General features: G+C 39.0%; 1 protein-coding gene, 1 non-coding gene and 1 pseudogene across 3 annotated transcripts in view; 1 reads left to right on the forward strand and 2 right to left on the reverse strand.

Moving 5' to 3' along the window:
• Zswim5 (zinc finger SWIM-type containing 5) overlaps positions 1 to 23,375 on the reverse strand; it is a 110,188-nt gene that overhangs the window by 64,952 nt on the left and 21,861 nt on the right. The gene's annotated exons all lie outside the window — the stretch shown is intronic.
• LOC114639676 lies at positions 9,763 to 9,870 on the reverse strand. Its single transcript, XR_003714045.1, has one exon. It is a non-coding gene; the product is annotated as a U6 spliceosomal RNA (small nuclear RNA).
• On the forward strand, positions 20,428 to 22,095 carry LOC114638066 (annotated as a pseudogene). Its single transcript, XR_003713818.1, has one exon. The product of XR_003713818.1 is annotated as an aurora kinase A pseudogene (transcript).

Here is a 23,375-nt window from a genome sequence, read left to right on the forward strand (position 1 = left end):
CAGAGTGAGTTCCAGGACAGCCAGGGCTACACAGAAAAACCCTGTTCGGAAAAAAAAAAAAAAAAAAAAGAAAGAAAATGAAAAAGTAATGATGTAGTCCAAATGATTTGCATTGGCTATTCTCCAGCACATTAATGTAACTATTTGTTATATTAATTATATTAATATATTATTCTATTTATATTATATATTTATATTATAGTTTATATTTATATATAGTTTATATTATAGTTATATTAGTATAACTATATGCCTAGAAGAGGGCAAACAAAAAGTCTAGAAACAGGCAAAAATACATGTCATTAGACTTTTTTGACCTTCAAAATATAACATATATGAGATAATATACATAGTTGAGTGAGATGGTTCACGCCTTTAATCCCAGAACTCAGGAGGCAGAGGAAGGAAGAAGGTCTCTTCTGAGTCTGAGGCCAGCCTGATCTACATAGTGAGTTCCAGGACAGCCAGGACTACATAGTAAGACCCTGTCTCAAAATAAATAGATAAATAAAATAAAATTAATACATATAAAGAGATAATATATTACATAATACACACAAATATTATATAACATGTGTACATATAAATATATTAGATAACATGTATATATAAATAGAAGTATCTTCATTCTCAAACTTTTTAGATATCATGCATAAATATATGGTCATACTCAGTATGCTTTATCTAATTCATTTTTATAATCCTAATTAAATTAAAACTATCTGCTTAATGGCTATAATAAGTAATTAGCCAGGTCAAGAAAAGGCTTTTTAACTCCTTTGGCTAAGGGTTAGGGAAATGGCTATTGACAAAGTACCCACTCCACACAAGCATAAAAAACTTGAGGCTGATCTCCAGAACCTACTTGAAAAGCTGGATGTTATGCCATACTGTGCTGGCTAGTCTTATACCAACTTGACACAAGCTAGAGTTATCTGAAAAGAGGGAACCTCAACTGAGAAAATGCCTCCATAAAATCCTCTGTAAGGCATTTTCTTAATCGGTGATTGACGAGGGAGGGCCTAGCCCACTGCAGGTGGTGCCACCCCTGGGCTGGTGGTTCTGGGCTCTATAAAAAAGCAGGCTAAGCAATCCATGGGAAACAAACCATTAAGCAGTACTCTTCTACCACTCCATGGCCTCTGCATCAGCTCTCGCCTCCAGGTTCCTGTCTGAGTTCATATCCTGACCTCTTTTGATGATGAACAGTAAAATGGAAGTGCAAGCTAAATAAGCCCCTCCTCCCAACTTGCTTTTTGGTATTTTTGTCACTGCAACAATAATCCTAACTAAGACACATATCCTTGTAATCCCAGCACTGGGGACTCAGAGAAAGGAAGATACTTGCAGCTTGCTGGCCTGCTAGCCCAGTCACTCAGTGATCTCCAGAACAATAAGAAACCCTGCCCTCAAAAAAAAAAAAAAAAAAATCAAGGTGGATAGTTTCTGAGGCACAACTGAAAGGCTCAAGGTTGACCCCTAACCACCCCCACCCCTCTCACAGGAGTGTACACACACACACACACACACACACACACAATTCCACATGCACTCATGCACATTCACATGCACATACACTCACAAGCACATACACACAATTATATTCACATCTGTGCACACATACTCGAACAAGGCATATGCACACTCACACACATACATGCACATGTGTGCACACATCTATCCATGAACAAACAAAAAAAAAACTTTGGCAAGCTCTGTGATAAATTAACTTACTTCCCTATAAACACGCCCTTTACATCACAAAATAATTTCTACTTTCCGGCCTACTCTATATTCCACTACCTAGCTGAATTTTACATTTTCACTGCTAAAAAAACAAAGGGGTTTTTATTTTGTTATTTCATTTGAGATAGCATCTCTTCTTGGGCTGGCTTTTAACTTGGGATCCTCTACTTACCTCAGACTCTCAGTGCTGGGAGGCGTGGGCCACTTCATCCAGCCTTTTGTTATACATGCTCTATAGTTCTCTCAGGTTCCAGTGGGCATAAATGACATTTTCCAGATAACAGATATTATCTTTAATGAACAATGAACATTATCAACTTCAAAGAGAGCTAGAATGCCCCCAAATATAGTATTTTGGAGTGCTGGGGACCAAATCTAAGGCCTTACACATGGTAAGCAAGTATACTACCAATGAACTACATCTATAGATCCCAAATCTAAATTTTTAAAGTAAAAGAAGAAAAAAAATCCTAATTCAAAACTACTGTGGAGAGACAGCTTAGATGAAATCTATTAATTCAAGAAACAATTTCTTATAAAAACCATTTTTAACAAACTATGGGGGTGGGGGGAAAAGGGAGATAGACAGACCCAGACCAACCCTGCAACTCGCTAGCTTCTCACTTGTAAATATACAATTACCATCTACCCTCACCCGAAAGGTTTTTGCTTTGTAGAACTCAATTGTACATTCAAAACCAGTCCTAAGAAAGGCCTCTAATTTGTTCCATTGTTAGACAAGTGGTTTATGCATCCAGGAAAAAACTTGTCATATATAATACAAAAAGAAAAAAATTGGATGGGGGGAAATCACCAGTGTTTTTTAATTTTTTTTCTTAAACTCCAAACTTATGCTTCCCCTTTTTCATCTTCCCTTTACCTCCCAAAAGCAGGATCTCTGCCAAACCCCACAAAAACTCTTAGTCCCCTCTCAAACATGCAAATGTATTTTCTATCCAGACAACACACTACACTCCCTTTTTAATGAACAAAAAATAAAATAAAACCCAACAACAACAACCAAAACAATCTGTGAATGCCCACAGAAGAGAAGAGAGAAAAACTGTGATAAAAGAACTGCAGAGATGTGGGGGAGGGTCAGGATGGATATGGCAAGTCTGGAGCTTAAATAGACAAAAGATAATGAAGGTGAAGCGATTGTAATCAAACAAAATGGTGTGCAGGCTGTCATTTCATACAAATTACAGTCAGAAATGTATGAATATTCACTTGAATAAAAATCATTCATTATATAAGTGGTCCTTCAAGTAAAAGGACCTCTGTCAAGGCCCAATGTGGCTGCATTCTTTGTTTGATTTTGCAATTAAAACAAAACAAACTGTATAGAAGAAAATGAGAGAAAATAATGTTACATGTGCACAAACCCCAAAGCCATCAAGAGCAGGAGTAAGTTTCCTAATGATATAACCAAATGCTATGTCAAAATTAGACATTCAAAGAGTGTTAATAAAGGACAAGAGACTCTTCAGTCTGTCACATGACTCAGGATCCCTCCAGATGCACATTATGATTCAGATTTGAACAGTAAACAGAGTAGCTACAGGGTAGGGTTGAGGACTTGAAGAAAACACAATACAGCAAAGGTCATCAAAATGAAAACTGTCTTCTTGCCTCACGATTGCAAGAGAACTTTTATTGAAAAAAAAATAGCTGTGAACCAATTTAGGCTGAAATAATTACAACATTTTTACAATCTAACCTCTTAATGATGAATAGAATTTTTCTCCCTGCTTAAGGATCAAATCGGTTGGGCTCTACACTTGTCTGGCACCATGCTGTGGGCTATTTCCCTTAATATATAACCAATCAAAGATGTATTCAGGCTTTTGTAAGATCCCAAGCTTTGTAAGTGCATATTCTAGAGCATCATGAAATTTCTCTAAAAGGAATAAAATGGTATACAGCTATAGTCTCCCTTTAGTAGCTACACTCAGCGGCTCCTCATGTCCTAAAGGTGTATGAACACTGAACCCTTTTATAATATACCAAATACTAAGTACTTTTTCTCATAGTACTTGTCTCATAATTCTGCATTTTTCTTCCTTTAATTCATACCAATGTAGCAAAAAAATCACAGTTGCTTAAGAGAAAAAGGAAAAAGCAAAACAAAGGAAAAAACAAATAACAAAACAGCATTAACAATAACAACAACATGTACTCAAACTCTGCACTTGTTATCAATACAATACTTGTTATCAATAGCCTGTAAGTACTAACTGGAAACAAATTTTATTTTATTAGGTTTAATGATAACCACAGTAGAGTATTTAACATAAATCTTCATGGAATAGCCATGTTCATATGAGGCATAGGTAAACATTACCATTGTTAAATTCATAATTTATGAACAACAATAATTCTATATATTGGCAAAAAGCTACATAGCACTATCTATCTATACTATCTATACTATTGATACTAAACTGAGACAAGGCCTTGGAAAACCCTCCTAGCAAAATGCATCACAGCAACCAAGCTAAGCCAATGACTTAAGGATGAAAGAACATTTGTAACAGTTTTATATGAATTAAACTTGTATTCACTTATTTGTAACAGATTCACCACCTATGTGATCCACCGGATGGCACAGAATACGAATACAGCTAAATATTGCACGCTCGTATATGTGTGTGTGTGTGTGTGTGTGTATTGGTGGTGGTGTTTCTTTTGTTTTGTTTTTTGTTTTGCAAGACAGGGTCTCTCTGTGTGGTCCTGGCTGCCCTGGAATTCACTCTGTAGACCAGGCTTCACAGAGATCCGCCTGCCTCTGCCTTCTGAAAGTTGGGGATAAAGGCATGTGTTACCACCTCAGGGCTTGGTATTATTTTTCTGAGACAAGCTCTCACTATTTAAACCTAGCTAGCCTCCCAGTGCTGAGGCTGGAGGATTGCAGGCATGTATTATCACACTTGGTCCTACTGTATACTTTATAAAATAATACTTTGTTGATTTCCTAGAGTACTATAAGAAAGTTTTGATAAATTCAAACGTGATTGGAGAGGAAGTTCAGTGAAAAGTGCTTGGGTGGTATTCACAAGGGCCTAGGACCGAACCTCATATCACTAGGGAGAAAATCTGGTATAACCACAATTTGAACATACTCAGCCATAAAAAGAAATAGACTGCTGAAAAATGAGCCTTGAAAGCATTAAGAGCCAATGCAAAATGTCCTATGCTGTAGGATTCCTTTTATATAAAATACCAAAATAAGGACGTTATATAAGTTGTGAGGGGAAACAGGGAACAATTACTTAATAGAGTATTGTGGGGTGATTAAAAAATAAAATTCCGCTGGGCAGTGGTGGTGCACTTAGGAGGCAGAGGCAGGCGGATTTCTGAGTTCAAGGCCAGCCTGGTCTACAGAGTGAGTTCCAGGACAGCTCCCTGCTATAAAGAGAAACCCTGTCTCAAAAAAACAAAAATAAAAAAAGAAAAAGAAAAAAAAGAAAAAAGAAAAAAAAACAAAAGAAAAGAAAAAGAAAAGAAAAAGAAAAAAAGAAAATTCTGAGACCAGAGAGAGGTAGTATATCTATCCATAATATCACAAATTCACTATAAGTCATTAAAATGGTTAACTATGTTATGGAAATTTCACCTCAATAAAAAGACAAAGAAAATGCTTCTTACTGTTTATTACTTAAAGTAAGATGAAAATGTTACATGTTCAGGGAGGTGGGGGGAGTCAAATAATGAGAACATGTTAGTAAAGAGGTAATGGTGAGAATCAAAGGATACCATTGACAAGCACCAAACCAGGATGTAGCTCAGTTGGTAGCTGGGCTGTAGCTCAGTTTGCCATGCATGCATGTTGTCTTGGTGCAATCCTTAACCACAGTAGTGTGGTTTTACATCTTATAATCCTAGTGCTTGGTAAACAGAAGCAAGAGGACCAAACTTCTACACAGTGTTCAAGCCTAGTTTGAGTTATAGATCTCAAAAAACCCAAAGACTAAAATGGTAATACAATACATGACATAGTAAAAGGCTAAGTATTAAAAGTGTGATTGTAGGTGTGATAAAAGTATAAACAGCCGGGCAGTGGTGGTGTATGCCTTTAATTCCAGCACTTGAGAGGCAGAGGCAGGTGGATTTCTGAGTTCAAGGCCAGCCTGGTCTACAGAGTGAGTTCCAGGACAGCCAGGGCTACACAGAGAAACCCTGTCTCGAAAAACCAAAAAAAAAAAAAAAAAAAAAAGTATAAACATAAAACCACTACAACAAAAAACAGTCCTCACTTACCAAAACAGTCTAAAAGCTAAAAGCAGGAGGCGGGGGAGGCACACAGGGGGACCCAGGAAATAAAAGACAGACAGAAATGAAAACATGGAATAATACAACAGCATTTAGAGTAACCTTTGTCAGTAGCATTAATAAATAAAGGGGCTGAGGCCTGCTTCAAAAGCATAAGGACCCAAGTGTCAATCCCCAGCACTCATATAAAGACTAGAGATGGTGATGCAATGAATGTGTAACCCTAGCACTGCCTGGATGGAGACAGAAAGATATTGTGGAGTTCCCTTGACAACTGATCTAGCCAACTGGTGAACTCTGAGCTCAGTATCAAACAAATAAATAAAATAGATGGAGGGGCTGGCCAGGTAGCCCAGTGAGAAAAGGTGCTTGCCACCAAGACTTGAGTCTTACCTTTAGTACCCACATGGTGAAAGGAGAACTGACTCCTCCAAAGTCATCCTCTGACCACCATACATACTACATCCAACAATCAAACATACATAAATCAGGTGGGGAGTGATAAAGGAAGACACTCAACTCAGCCTCTGATCACACACATGTTCACACCTACAAAACACACACACAATACAGATAATAGACTTTAAGTTTAATTCGCTTATTGAAAGAGAACAGTTTTCAAATGGATTCTAAGAACAATTTAACCCTCTATTGTATACAACAGATATACCTAAATTGGAGATTAGAAAGGCTAAAATTAAAGGATTAAACAAGAATGCATCAGATAAGGGGAAACAATAAAACATTATCTTGATGCCAAACACAATAGAATTAGGGCAAAAATAAAATAGGACAAAGGATATTTCATAATGCTGAATGGCAAAGTTAAAAGTGATGCTATAACAGCTCTCCATGTCTATGCATCAGTTTAAAAATATCACAAACAGAAGGCAGAAACAACAGGACATAAAACAAGCAATTGTTTTTTTCACTAAACAGTATGTCTTGGAAATAATGGAATTTTTTTAATAGCTACATAATACTTTATTGTATTTATATTTTCTATCTAATTTATTCAGCCAATCTCCTATGTCTGGCATGTTGGTATCACTGCAGAATAAATTGATTTTGTTTTGAGGCAGGAAAAAATGGTTTTGAAAACAGAAGAGGTCACGTGAGATGGATGAGATACTGACAGTGATACACCTCTCTGACAAAATAGTGTGACCTTGTCTACAAAAAATAAATAAAAAGAAAGGAAGGAAGAGAAGAACAAGAAAATAAAAAAAAATAGGAATAGTGCTCTTAAAGGAATCTCCTTTGCCCTTTCTTTATGTAACAACATGATGAGATGGTCTTTTATGAAACATATAGGTATGCCAAAAATGGAGTGCCTTGGTGTTGACTTTGCAGCATACATAACTGCAAAAAAAGAAAAAGGGAGGAAAAAGAGGAGGAGGAGGAGGAGGAAGAGGAGGAGGAAGAGGAAGAAGAAGAAGAGGAGGAGGGGGAAGAAGAAGAAGTTGTTTTGTGCCGGGAGGTGGTGGCGCACGCCTTTAATCCCAGCACTTGGGAGACAGAGGCAGGTGGATTTCTGAGTTCGAGGCCAGCCTGGTCTACAGAGTGAGTTCCAAGACAGCCAGGGCTATACAGAGAAACCCTGTCTTGAAAAAACAAACAAAAAGAAAAAAGAAAAAAAAAAGAAGAAGTTGTTTTGTAGTCTAAGTCACCTGTCCATATTTTTAATACAGTAGCTTCCACACATTAAGATTAGGAAAATGACAAACTGAATGGAAACACAAACGGACCCCATACTTTCTAAAGGATAACATTATTGTTTCCAAAGGCTTCCTTATGCCACACTCCACTCAGGCCCACTCTCCCACCTGCTTCATCAATCGCCACTCTGATTCTTGCTTAGCTCTGGAACTTCATATGATAAAACCGTATTATCTATATTCTTGTGCATGTAGTGTTTTTGAGATTCATCAAAGTTGTATATGTATCAGTTACTGGTTCCTTTTTGCTGCTAATTAGTGGGTCACTGAATGAATATATTGACTTAATTATTTCCCTAGTGATATTTCATTTTGTTTTCAGTTTTCTGCTACTATAATTTGTGCCCTATGTGGACATGTTCACTTTTCTTGGGCCAGGAAGATGGGTCAGTGGGCAAAGCACACACTGGACAAGAGTGAGGCTCTGGCACATCAATTGACAAAACAACAGACTGTTTCAAAACAAGGTGGCACCAATACCTGAGGTTGTCTCTGATCTCAACATGTGCACCATGGCATGTGTATGCCCACACTCATACACATGAACAGTGACAAATAAACAACTAAGAGTGTCAATGTTGGGTCATAAGTAGGGATATATGTAGTTTTATAAGAAACCACCAGAACTTTTTCCAAAGTGGTCTATAACCTTTTTGACAAGATAGTTTAGGTGTTCCACATCCTCACAGTGGCCTGTAATCTGTGTTATTCTTACAACTTTGCCATGTATTCAAAATCACTTCTTTTTTGTGTGTTTCTCTGTTTTAATTTTTTGAGACATAGTTTTTCTGTGTAGCCCTGGCTATCCTGAAACTCACTCTGTAGACTAGGCTGCCCTCTGCCTCTTGAATGCTGGATTAAAGGTGTGTTTTCAAAACAAATTGTGTTTATTTCAAAACAACGGCATTTACTTACATTTACTTTGCATCACTTTCATCCTAATAGATATGAATTATCTAAAGCCACACAAATAATTGCCAGGCTTATCCAATGAATGGTCTTTCCACTTCATCCAATGAGGTCTTACTAACTGCGTCTTTCCATCCTCCAGAAGGCAATGCCACTAAGATGGTTGTCAATGTGAATAACAAATAAAAAACCAGTCTCTAATTTTTTTACATGTCATGTTTCCAGCAGTCTTTTCTCTTATTTCTCTTCAGCTCCATGCTTTCTTGGCCACACCTTTGCTCTTAGAACACTCCCAACTGTCTCTGAAATCATTAAGTCACATATCCTACTCTTTTTCTGTCTTGGGTGTTGACTCACTTATCATATTACATCTGGTTTCCACCACACTTAGATCTTTAGTCCATTAACCACTCCATTCGTTTTCTCTGTTCTTTGCTCTTCTCATGGGTGCTTAGCCTATAGTAATCACTTAATGACAGTTGTTACTATTATCATCCAGCATAGATTCTATAGTCCATTTTTTGATTAGTCCTATCTAAAATCTGTTATTCAACTATCTTTATTTGACAAATACCTATCAAAAATCTTAACCCTAGAATGATCCATATTCTCTGTTTAACAGGCACCTGTAATCCCAGCACTCAGGAAGCAGAGGTAGATAGGTACATCTGATTTCAAGGTCAGCCTGGCCTACCTAGTGAGTTCCACGGCACGCAAGACTACATAAAGACACCTTGTCTCAAAAATCAAAAATAACAATCATAGGATTAGATCAGCTGATGCTAATAAAAGTTTAGGTCCATCCATTTTATTTGGGTCCATAATACTGCTAGGAAGTCTTATATTTCTTTGTCAGCTTGCCTTCATTCTACAAGAAATCTTTGTTCCCCAACTTCCAAATACAGTTGTTCTCCTTCATCTGTCCTCTCGCCATGTTAAATGGCATCCTCATAAGACCAGAAATCTGCCATCTGTCCTTGTCTCCAATTGCTGTCTCATCAACTAACTTCCAAGTATTTAAAACACTACCAACTTATTTCACTACTTGAGACACATTTTTATAATCAAACCACTTTTTTCATGGGTACCATTAACCCAAATCAAAATTATTTTCTTTTTTGTAATGGAATTCTTTATGAATGTATGTGCCATCCCTTATACAGAGGCCATGATAATCTTATCAGTATGTTTCAAATTTTAGCATGTGTTCTGATGAAGTCAGCACTTAATATTATCTAATGGCTATAGTTTACAAAACATCTTTGTCTCTTGCTGTCACTCTAGTTCATTCTCCAATCTGCAGTTAACCTTCTAATTCAATTAAGATCCTAACTGCCAGGCATGGTGGCTCTAGCCTTTAATCCCAACACTCAGGAGGAGGCAGAGGCAGGCAGAGACAGAGGCATATAGATCTCTGAGAGTTCAAAGCTAGCCTGATCTACAAAGCAAGTTCCAGGTCACTCAGGGATACACAGTGAGACCCTATCTCAAACAAACAAACAAACAACAAATATTATAACCCAGTTAGGACCTCTGATTTGACCCTAGTCAAAAATCTCTAATTTTTTACTAAATTTATTTTATTCTCAAATATGTCACTCTCTCAACCCCTAGACTTTCAAATATAAGAACAGTTTCTCTACCTGATATGTTTTCCCTGTACCTCTTACATTGTTGTTGTTGTGTTTTGTTTTTGTTTTGTTTTGTTTTTGAGACAAGAATTCTCTATGTAGTCCTGGCTGTCCTCCCTTTGTAGACCAGACTGGCCTCAAAACTCAGAGATCTGCCTGCCTCTGCCTCCCAAGTGCTGGGATTAAACACATATGACACTACCACCTACCCAGCTTCCCCATACCTCTTAACCTGGCTTTCATTCAAAGTGCATATCTCACATTAAGCATCACTTACTCTAGGCCTTACTGTATTTCCAAGAATAAAAAAAGGCTGTACTCATAAGTAAACACAATGTAGATTTGTACTTTTGACTAGTTGTAGTGGTGCACACCTTGAATCTCAGCACTTGGGAGACAAGGCAGGAAGGTCTCTGAGTTCTTGGGCACCTGGTCTACATAATGAATGCCAGGGCAGCCAGGGCTATGGAGAGAGACTCTATCTCAAACAAAACAAAGCAAAGCAAAGCAAATCCAAAACAAAACAAAACAACCAAAACGCCAAAGCACCAGGTACACATATGGTGCACAGACATACACGTGGGCAAAACACTCATATACATAAAATTACTTTTATAATTTTTTTCTTTTAAAGAAAGACTTCTAGGAGAAGAGAAGAAGGAGCAAGGTCCAAGAATAAACAATACTGTATTAAAGGGGAATAAAAGTACAAGACTGTGTTTTACAAAGATAAACTAAAAACCATCTACTTTAGAATCACCTGGCATGTCTTAAAATATGCTAATTTCTCAATTTCATTCTAGAGCTAAACAATAAGAATCTCTGGACCCATTAACCTGTAATTTTAGCAACAGCACAAGAAATCTTATCCATATCACTTTGAAAAGTACAGGTAGCCGGGCGGTGGAGGCACACACCTTTAATTCCAGCACTTGGGAGGCAGAGGCAGGCAGAATTCTGAGTTCGAGAGTTCAAGGCTAGCCTGGTCTACAGAGTGAGTTCCAGGACAGCCAGGGCTACACAGAGAAACCCTGTCTCGAAAAAACCAAACCAAAAAAAAAAAAGTACAGGTGATGATTTCTTTTTGTAAGTATGTACATGTTCATTGTGTATACATGCAAATGTCTGACTAGATGTGCATGAGCATGTATACATGCCAGAGACTAACACTGGTTGCCTGCCTCAATTGTACTTCATCTTATTATTTGAAGTAAGGGCCTGTCACTGAACTCAGAGCTCCCCAACTAAACTAGACTGACTGGCCATCAGACCTAAGGGATTCTCTTGTCTCCATCCCTAAGGCTGAGATTTATAGGCATCTGCTGTCACACCTGGCTTTTTAAGGCTGCTGGGAATGGAACTTAGATCCTCAAGTGTCTGTAGCAGATACTTCATCAACAAAACCATATCGTCCAGCTCCTTATTTATTTCTTATTATATTGTTTAGTGAATAAAGTTTTGCAAAATTCTAATGGATTCAAGAATAAACACCCTCCATCCAACCATCACTGGTTATGAGGAAAAACTAACTAGCTTCACCAAACCAAGGCAAAGCATAGGGCATCACACTGTAAATTCCTTTATTTAAGATAGCCAGAGAAGCCGGGCAGTGGTGGTGCACGCCTGTAATCCCAGCACTTGGGAGGCAGAGGCAGGCGGATTTCTGAGATCGAGGCCAGCCTGGTCTACAGAGTGAGTTCCAGGACAGCCAGGGCTATACAGAGAAACCCTGCCTCGAAAAAACCAAAAAAAAGATAGCCAGAGAAAAATATTAATTCCTAGGAAAGTCTCCTAGAAAGACAATGATGTTGGCTTTGGTAAAGAGAGAAAAGGAACCCACATTGAACTAGCACCTCTAGAAATGCAGAGCCTTTTAGCTGGGCAGTGGTGGAACACGCCTTTAGTCCCAGCACTTGGGTGACAGAGTCAGGTGGATCTCTGAGTTCGAGGTGAGCATTCACTACCAAGTGAGTTCCAGCCCAGCTAGGGCAACATGGAAAAACCCGGTCTTAAAAAAAAAAAAAAAAAAAAAAGCAGAGCCTTTTGAAAAGGTAGACTGGGACTACATTATGAACCTAAAGGAACTGTCCCGTGTCAGCTGAAGCACTGATGAAGTTAGCTTGTCTATGGAGTCACCCTCACATGAAATGACCTTATTGATCTGTCAAAATGAAGATACATAAGTTTTTTAGTTTTTTTTTTTTTTTTTGGTTTGGTTTTTCAAGACAGGGTTTCTCTGTGTAGTCCTGGCTGTCCTGGAACTCACTCTGTAGACCAGGCTGGCCTCAAACTCAGAAATCCTCCTGCCTCTGCCTCCCAAGTGCTGGGATTAAAGGTGTGCACCACCACTGCCCGGCTGATATATAAGTTTCAATGATAGATTTGCTTATATAGTGAGTAATGGGCCAGCCAGGACAACAAAGCAAAACCGTATCTCAAAAAGAAAAAAATCAAAAATAACAAACTGAACAAAATGGAAAACCAGACCAGGAACAGAGCAGAACATGGTTGCACAGGCCTATAATCTCGGCATTTGGGAGGCTGAAACAGGAGGACTGATCATTTGAGGGCATACTGGGCTACATAGCAAGACTCCATTTCAAAAATAAATAAGTAAACAAATAGGTTGAACACTGAGACTCTGCTATGTAGCAAAGTACAAGAGCCACTGATTAATTCACTAAGGGCTTTCCTTGATGAGAAGTAGGAATCAGATACACCTCATGTTTAGAATGATAAATCTCTACAGCTTTCAGACTATATAGAGGAAAGGAAATGCCTGTGTTTCAAACAATACATGAGAAAAAATGATACTGATCTCTCTACTGAACACAAAGATTTGAGTTGGTTTTAATTTAGAGAAATAAGAGACTACATCTCATTCTGAGTGTTGTGAGGCATATCACACCAGTTGTATGTTAATTATGTGAGACATCTAATACAGTATCTGGCTCATAGCAATTAGTTAATAAAATAGTAGCAGTGACCTTCCCTAGTTCAGGGAGAGAAAGAAGTAAAAGTGGCTACCATATTAAGAAAAATGGTATAACCAAGAAAATTAGGAGAAATGTCTGAATTTGTAGGAGATACCTGCATAAGCCATGCTGAGTTTGAGAAGGAACCAGCATCTGCATAGCGATGGCTGTTGGCTGGAATGATCTTTCCTACAGTTCTGTTTACTAACATCACCCCTTGATAATCTAGCTGTTATCCCAACTCTTAGATATAAATTTCATGAGGGCAGATATGAGATTATATTCTATTCACTGCCATAACTCCAAACATAGAACAGTACCTGGCTTATTATATGGCTCAATAGTTATTTACTTAATAAATAAATGAATACATAGTCCATTTATTTTTGATGCTTATAATATACTTATAGGGCACATCTGTGAACAAGAAAGGCTTAGTCTTTATTTTTGTAACACTTATAGCAAGAAGAGATTATATCAAACAAAATCATAGTTATATACAATTTTGATAAATGCTTTCAAGGAAAGTGTAGGATATATAACAGGGAGAATGAACCTAGCAAGAAGACACAAAGGGAGACTCAAAGCTAGACTCTGAGAAAATGCAATTAATCAAAAAGACTAAAGGATAAGTAGGAATTGACTGAACAAAGAAAGGTGGAAGAAGATTTTAATGAAAAAGAATGTACCAGTGTTTATTGGTTTAGTAACCCTACTGAGAATAAAACAGGCAATATATTGCCCTTAAAAGTTACAACTCATCATTTTGTATATGTAATTTTTATGTATTCAACTAATATTTACTGATATCAGGTCCTGTGTATCCATTGGTACGTGATCCTTGATGACTCAAGGGAAAGAATTCCAGAGTAAAGATGTTTGGGGAAGTTGGAGGTTACAACTTGCAGGGACTTGCAGACCATATTTGAGTTTTAAACAAAGAGAGAATTGATAGCAATCAGGCTCAAGTAATGCTGACCTTCAACAGGAAGTTATTAGAAATGTGTATTTGGGTAATGACATGTTCACATTTATCTTTTCAGACAAATCAACCTAACAAGTGACAGACAAATAAGAGACACTCAAGAATGGCTTCTGGAGCCGGGCGATGGTGGCGCACGCCTTTAATCCCAGCACTTGGGAGGCAGAGACAGGCGGATTTCTGAGTTCGAGGCCAGCCTGGTCTACAGAGTAAGTTCCAGGACAGCCTGGGCTACACAGAGAAACCCTGTCTCAAAAAACCAAAAAAAACAAAACAAAAACAAAAAACAAATGGCTTCTGGAGGAACCCTTCAGGCAAATGAAGTGATCCCAGTAAAAGATTATGACAGTCTGGCTAAGGACTGAGGGGCAAAAGATAAGTTTCAGATTGGATCAGAAAATTAGGAAGCAGTATCACCAGGACTTTTGTTTTGTTTTGTTTTGTTTTGTTTTGTTTTGAGACAGGGTTTCTCTGTGTAGCCCTGGCTGTCCTGGAACTCACTCTGTAGACCAGGCTGGCCTCGAACTCAGAAATCCGCCTGCCTCTGCCTCCCAAGTGCTGGCATTAAAGGCGTGCGCCACCACCACCCGGCTAGCCTCGAACTCTTGAACTCAGAAATCCACCTGCCTCTGCCTCCCAAGTGCTAGGATTAAAGGCATACACCACCACCACCCTGCCATTACACCAGGACTTAATGATAAATTAGATATATAATGAGTAAGGAAAGTAAAAGATTCACAAATAATCCAAGGGCCTGGAGAGATGCTCAGCAGTCAAAGGCACTGTTGCTCTTTCAGAAGACCTGGGTTCCCAGCACCCATGTCAACTAACAACTGTCGTAACTCCAGTCCAGAGAATACAATGTCCTCTTCTGGCCTCCATGAGCACCAGGAATACAAGTGGTACACAGCAAGCAAAACATTTAAGTTTAAAGCAACAGGTAAGTGGGCAAATCTAGAAGGTTGCTGGTTAGAGTAGGAAGAGAACACAAAGATTATAAGAAAATATAAATAAGCAAATAAAAGAAATAACGAACTCAGGTACCATAGGTTAAATTATTTTTATATAGAAAATCCTAAGGAATTCACATAACACCCACTAAGAAATAATAAACATGTTCAGTATGGTTATAAGATTCAGTAAAAAAAATAATTTGCTCTTATATGCATGCCCAATGAACAATATAAAAGCCAAATAGACACCATCACCACCTGAAAGCCCCTTATATCCTTATCAGTCCCCTCCAGAGACAATCATTATTCTGATTTTTTTTAAAACCACAATTTTGTATATTCTAGAACCTCAAATAATGAAATTATACAGTGTATATTTTGAGTAGTTTTTCTTTTCTTTTCTTTTCTTTTTTTTTTGGTTTTGGGAGACAGGGTTTCTCTGTATAGCCCTGGCTGTCCTGGAACTCACTCTGTAGACCAGGCTGGCCTCGAACTCAGAAATCTGCCTGCCTCTGCCTCCTAAATGCTGGGATTAAAGGCGTGCACCACCACCGCCCGGCTTGAGTAGTTTTTCATTTAAGTTTGTTTTATGTGTGTGTGTGTGTGTGTGTGTGTGTGTGTGTAGAAGCATTTGTGGGATTCAGGTCTTTCCCTTCATCCTGTGAGTCTTAGAGATGGAACTCAGGTCATCAGGTGTGGCAGCAGGTGTCTTTATCTCCTGCTCTCTTGCCATCCCATCAGTCAGCATATTTTTAGATATATCTTACTGTTTGTATGTATCTGTAGTTTGTTCCATTCCATTCTTGAAAAGTAATATTCTGGGGCTGGAGAGATAGCTCAGCGGTTAAGAGCACTGACTGCCCTTCCAGAGGTCCTGAGTTCAAATCCCAGCAACTACATGGTGGCTCACAACCATCCGTAATGAGATTGGATGCCCTATTCTAGTGTGTCCGAAGACAGTGGCACTGTACCCATAAATAAAATAAATAAATAAATCTTAAAAAAAAGAAAAGTAATATTCTACTGTATGACCATATCAGTTCATTCAGCTAGTCTCTTGCTCAAGTACAATCAGGCTGCTGCTAGTTTGGAGCTAAAGCTACTGTAAATATACTTGTAAAAAAAGTTTTTGTTGACTTTCATGGAATGCACTTTCATTTAATTTGGGTGAATATTCAGGAGTAGAATGAAAGATACATGTATGTTTAGACCTTTTCCCAAAGTGGTTGTGTGCTATTTTAGATTCCTATTAACAACATATATCTGGGAATTTTGATTTTTAATTTTAGCTATTCTGTCTGGAATGGAGTAATATCAGTATAGATTTAATTTACACTGGAGGTCTTCTGATAAATTATGCCAAGTGGTTTTTATATATTTATTAGCCATTTGTATATAATATTTTGTGATGGGTCTGTTCCCCTTTTTGCCCATATTTTATTGGGTTGTTTATCTTTTTATTACTAAATTGTCTATACACCTTAACAACAATCTTTGGTCAACTAAACATTTCTCAAATATCTTCCAAGAGACAAGTATTTATTGACTAAACCTCTCCCTTCAAAAATCAAATAGGATTAAACCCTGGCTCTATTTAAAACTAACTGTGGAAATTTGAATAAAGTATTTAACTTCTGAAGGTTTTTTTTCCATCCATAAAATAGAGGTAAAGCTTATCATTACAGAGTTATGATGACTTAAGACAATGGAGCTTGACATATCTGGTACATAAAGGTCTTCAAGTAGGAGTTAGTCATGTTCCTTTTTAATTTTAGTTCTATGATAATATGGCAGTTGCTACCTTAAATAGCTGAACTGCAATGCTTAGAGTATAAAACTCTATAAAAATTTAAATTTTCACAATGGTATAAATCATTTCGATAGGAGAGTATAAAAAAAAATCAAGGCTCCTAGGAAAAGATTAACATGTCTTTCTTTTATTCTCATAGAATAACATGCAAAATAAGATTGAATCTAAAAATAGTCAAATCAAAAGCAATTTTCATCTGGAGGTAAAACTGGAAAAAAAGCTATAGAATTTATATTATATTGTGCTAACAGTCATGTCCTATAGCATATGAAAATTGAAATGACATGCTATTGTACAAACATTTGCACTGAATCCTACCTATACTAGAATTAGTCAAGTTTTATCTTTTGTATAAGGCATTTACATAAAATTAACTTCAGTATGTTGATAAAAGGTATACTAATAACTTATTAAAAATAAGTTAAAATAACTTTTAGTAGTCACTGTTAAGAGCTATACAGTACAGAATTAAGGTTTATTTTATTTTATGGATCTGAGTGTTCTGCTTGCATATATGTCTGTATACACATGCCTTCCGGGTACTTTTGGAGGTCAGAAGAGGGCATTGGATCCCCTGGAACAGGAGTTACAGATGGCTATGAGACACCACATAAATGCTGGGAACCGACTGAACCTAACTAATGCCTTTGCAAGAGCAACACATACTCTTAACCACTGAATCATCTCTCCAGCCCCTGTTTTCTGTTTTTTTTTTTTTTAGTAAAGCTTTTAAAAAAGATTTATATATCTATTTAATGTGTATCAGTGTTTGCCTGAATGTATGTCTATGTAAGGGTGTCAGATATCTTATAACTGGAATGCAGACAGTTGTGAGCTGCTGTGTGGGTGATAGGAATTGAATCTGGGTTCTAGATACAAATTCTGTTCCCCAAATAAACAAGTTAAATTAGTCAATGGCTTAATTTCATTTTTTATTCATAAATGAAGATATTATCTAATGTAGATTAAATGAGATACTCTCACTAAAATATTTACTTAGCATATAATTATCTTAGCATATTATAAGTAAATAGTGGTTATGTATTGCTGTTCTTTAAATAATTTAGTCAAATGAAAAAAGTTTCTGGGAATACTTTTGGCTTCACTAACTCCAATTTTTAAAAGTAAGATATGATTACAACTATTTGTTAAACTAACCAAAAAATCATCTATGGAGATTATATGTTTTACATACTTCACATGTCAAATTTTTTTTTGAGACAGGATCTCAATATGTAGACCAGGCTGGCCTCAAAAATTACAGAGATTCAATTGTCTCTGTTTCCCTCATGCTGAAATTAAGGCATGTGCCACTATATCTGGGCTACACATTACCTTAAATGCCATTTTCTTGGAGAAATCTACTAAATACTCATTTATTATGTTCCCCCAAACCAAACAAAAAATAAGGAATAATAATATAAAAAATAAGAAAAAAAAGAATATGATATTAAAAAGGGAAAGTATTTTCTTAAGTGTATTAAGCACTTGTTTTTACTTATTTTGTGTTCCTAACTATTATTAGTTGCCACAGGTTATGATAAGGCTGTGATCTATGGTCATCCCTTTTCTCCATCTGGTAACTAAAAAAACAAATGCCATTTGCACACAGGAGTGGAGAGGGGCAAGAGCAATGCAGCAGTTCCCCCAAGTCTTATGGTCCTTATAATCCAAAGTGTAAAATCAGTAATGGTTAAAACTAGAGAGGAATATGCCTTGTTGGCAAACAAAACACTTGTCCGTTCCAATTCTTTGTTAAATGGCAGACAAGAGACAAGGCAGCCTCCCCACCCTCGGATAAAGAAATTCAGGAAGACTGAGCAATCGGTCACTACTTGACACCAAAAGCTAACCAGCTGTCACATGGCCTTACATTGCTTCTTCCTCCTTCCCCAGTCTGCTTCATCTTCTCAACTCCTGCATCACTAGAATAGCAAAGTAGCATCTTAAAATCATTTCCTAAACCGGGCAGTGGTGGCGCACGCCTGTAATCCCAGCACTTGGGAGGCAGAGGCAGGTGGATTTCTGAGTTTGTGGCCACCCTGGTCTACAGAGTGAGTTCCAGGACAGCCAAGGATATACAGAGAAACCCTGTTTCGAAAAACCAAAAGAAAAAAAAAATCATTTCCTAAGGCCCAGGGAAACATCTGAAGGCTTGAGTGCTACACCTGAACCAGTGTGAAAGTGGAAGGCAAGAACAGACTCCACAAAGCTGTCGTTTAATCTCCGCACACATGCCATGACACGTGTGAGACCATACATACAAATCACACATCACATTCATACTCCCCCCCACAAAACCAGTAACATTTTTTTGAAAGACTTGATATTTATTTACGTGGCTGTGTCTTTAGGTATGCTGCATGTGTGCAAGTGCCCTTGGAGGCCAGATGGATCCCCAGAGCTGGAGTTAAATGTGGTTGTTAGTCATCCAACATGGGTGTTGGGAACTGAACTTGGGTCCTCTGAAAGACTAGCAAGTATTCTTAATTGCTGAGCTGTCTCTCTAGCTCCAATAACAATTGTTTTGAATTAAAAAAAATATTTCCCAGACCAGTGATATGGCTCAGTGAGTAAACTGTTCGCCAAACAAGCTTATCAATCTGAGTTTGATCCCTGGAACCCATATGAAGGTGGAATGCAGTAACTGATGTCCTCTGACATCTACACATGTGCTACGGTACACACTCATCCCACACATATATCACATACACGATAATAAATACAATTTTAAAGAATAGATTTCAAATTCAATGCAAGCAAAACTGCTCTTATATCCAATGTGTTCTATGGCATAAACAAAATATGTACCCATTCAAAAACTGGTATACAAATGTTCACAGCAGTATTGTTCATAACTGAAAGAAGAAAACAAAAAACATAACAGAATAACAACAACAACAACAAATAAGCACAGCCTGATGGCATAGGCCTGTAATCCCAGATACTAGAGAGATACTTCCTGCTGAGGCAGGAAAATCAAAAGGTTCAAGGCCAGCCTTGGAAGCTTAGTAATACTGTGACCCCAAATAAAAGTAAAAAGATTAGCAATCCTGTACTTGATCTTTAAAGTCTATATAACAGACCTAATAAAAGTAAAAAGATTAGCAATCCTGTACTTGATCTTTAAAGTCTATATAACAGACCTGACTGTAAGGGCATATAATATGCAACCTTTACAAAAGCTAGTGTTTATATAAAGTGCAGCAGATTCACCAACACAAAGAAGAGCATTCGGAAGTAGGTGACATTCAGCATTTAGGTTATTACTGAGATATCTCTGAGTACTCGCTGAAAGAAAATGAACAATAAGGCCTGAGAAAGGACAGAGTAAGGAGGTTCAGATGCCGTAGAGAAGGCACTCACCCTCACCTCTGAGGTAAACTACTTAGTCCTGCAGAGATTCTGCTCAAGAATCTATACAGGAGCTACCGGGATCGCTTGGAGGCTTCGGTCGGAACCAGGTTCCTGCCTGTGACATGGACAGATGTAAAGAAAACTGTGTCTCCAGGCCTGTTAAGACCACAGTTCCCTTCGGTCCGAAACGAGTCTTGGTGACAGAGCAGATTCCTTCTCAGAACCTAGGATCGGCTAGCAGTGGCCAGGCCCAGCGGGTCCTGTGTCCCTCCAACTCCCAGCGTGTCCCTCCACAAGCCCAGAAACTTGCTGCAGGTCAGAAGCCAGGGCTAAAGCAATTGCCAGCTGCCAGTGTTCCTCGCCCTGTGTCCCGGCTCAGTAACCCTCAGAAGACCGAGCAGCCTGCAGCCTCTGGAAATAATTCTGAAAAGGAGCAGGCATCCATACAGAAAACTGAAGACACAAAAAAAAGGCAGTGGACTCTGGAAGACTTTGACATTGGTCGCCCACTAGGAAAAGGGAAGTTTGGAAATGTCTATCTGGCCAGGGAGAAGCAGAGCAAGTTCATCCTGGCTCTGAAGGTGCTGTTTAAGATACAGCTGGAGAAGGCAGGTGTGGAGCACCAGCTGCGGAGAGAAGTGGAGATCCAGTCCCACCTGCGGCACCCCAACATCCTCAGGCTCTATGGGTACTTCCATGATGCCACCCGCGTGTACCTCATTCTAGAATATGCGCCCCTTGGAACAGTCTATAGAGAGCTTCAGAAACTCTCCAAGTTTGACGAGCAGAGAACCACTACTTACATCACCGAGTTGGCAAACGCTCTGTCATACTGTCATTCAAAGAGAGTGATTCACAGAGACATTAAGCCAGAGAACCTGCTGCTTGGGTCAAATGGAGAGTTGAAGATTGCAGACTTCGGATGGTCTGTTCATGCTCCGTCTTCCAGGAGAACCACGCTGTGTGGCACCCTGGACTACCTGCCCCCAGAGATGATTGAAGGCCGGATGCATGATGAGAAGGTGGACCTCTGGAGCCTCGGTGTTCTCTGCTATGAGTTTCTAGTGGGGGTACCTCCTTTTGAGGCACAGACTTACGAGGAGACGTACAGAAGGATATCTCGGGTTGAATTCAGATTCCCTGACTTTGTGACAGAGGGGGCCAGGGACCTCATTTCAAGACTGTTAAAACACAATGCAAGCCAAAGGCTAACACTGGCAGAAGTCCTTGAACATCCTTGGATCAAAGCTAATTCCTCCAAACCTTCAACTGGCCACAAAAGCAAAGAGCCAACTAGCCAATCATCTTAGGGAATCTGGAGCCATGGGCACTGTGCAACTGTGAGAAACGCCCCACTGAAGCCACGCCCCACTGAAGCCACGCCCCCACTGAAGCGGTGCTGTCCTCAGGGTGCCTTGCTGGGCAACTAGTCCTTGGCCTTACATCAGGAAACACCACCTGTTGCTCAGCCCCCAAGAACCATGCTGCTTTTCCTGATTTAGTAATCTGGAGGGAAGGTTTCACTACAGCTCTTCCCCCCTAACCCCCACACCCTGCCTATGCCCCAAGGTGTCCTTGTGGGGGTCTCACTGTGGGCAAGTTAGCAGGGATCACCTGCGTTGTAGCCTTCAAGTGCCAGAGTGTGTGTGTAACTTATTGGGTCGCCAGGCCTGGGGAAGCTGTTGGAATGGATATGTTATCTTTTAAGTGTCAAAATAAAGGTTTGTATAGACTTTGTTTTTAAGTGAAAAAAAAAAAAAAAGAATCTATACAATGAGCCAGGCGGTGGTGGCGCACGCCTTTAATCCCAGCACTTGGGAGGCAGAGTCAGGCAGATTTCTGAGTTCGAGGCTAGCCTGGTCTACAGAGTGAGTCCCAGGACAGCCAGGGCTAGACAGAGAAACCCTGTCTCGAAAAAAAAAAAAAAATCTATACATTATCAGTTTTAGGATAGCAGCTGCAGTAACTTACCCATTGGTTGTAACTCTTCTAAATTTCCCTAGAAAACAAACTATACAGAATCCTGGAGAAGCTACGTCCACACAGGGTGAATTTACCATACGAAGTAAGTTCAGGAGACACAGGAATGTGTTACCCTGATCCTTCTTTCAGGATCAAGTGCTTATCCCTTTAACCACCAGGTTAGTGATCCACTATGACCTTCTCCACAAGCTACCCTCAACCAAAGTATTCTCAGGTGAGCTCTCTGAAAGCAGATGACAGAAGTGGGGTGAAGCTGCTATTATCTGGGAAGGCAAAGCAGCAGGAGGGCTGTGAAGAGAGAGTAATTCTGACTGCAGCACACACCTGCCCAAAGGCCAGCCCACCAGGCAGGTCTCCCTGCCTCAGTTACCAACCTCCACTGGCTCACTTTGCTCAGTCACCTGTAAACCTGTCCCTGGGTGGAACCCTTCCTGCTGAACCAGAATCCAGCCTGATCCTTTACCAACTTAACTCACAAATTCCAAATCTAGTTTGAAACAATCTAGAGCATAAATTAATCCTAGCAAATTCTTAGCCACTTTGCAATTGCGTATGCTAAGTGTTGTGGAGCAGGCGATTCCCAAGCATGAGCCCCATGCCGATCTCAGTTCCAAGACTTTAAGAAAGTGGAGCCCCAGGATACGAACTTTACAAAGCTCAAGTGGCTCTGGGAAGCTGCCAGGGCTGGGAATCACTATTAGGCAAGTTATACAAATGAACAAATTAGTGCTCCCAATTTATTTCAACAAAAACCTGTTTAAACTCCATTATTAGGGGAGGGAGATATAAAGAGTTTGCTTTCTACTGCTATGATAAACACCATAACCAAAAGGTTTATTTCACCCTGCAACTTACAGTCAATCATAAAGGGAAGGAGTCAATCATAAAGTCAGGTCAGGAGCTCTAGGCAGGAACAGAAGAGAGGCTATGGACTACTGGGTTGCTCTCTAGGCTCATGGTCAGTTGCCTTTCTGTTTGCTTTCCTTCCTTCCTTCCTTCCTTCTTTCCTTCCTTCCTTCCTTCCTTCCTTCCTTCCTTC

Source organism: Grammomys surdaster, unplaced genomic scaffold (assembly GCF_004785775.1).
Source record: "Grammomys surdaster isolate TR1022 unplaced genomic scaffold, NIH_TR_1.0 100, whole genome shotgun sequence".
Classification (NCBI taxonomy): Eukaryota; Metazoa; Chordata; class Mammalia; order Rodentia; family Muridae; genus Grammomys; species Grammomys surdaster.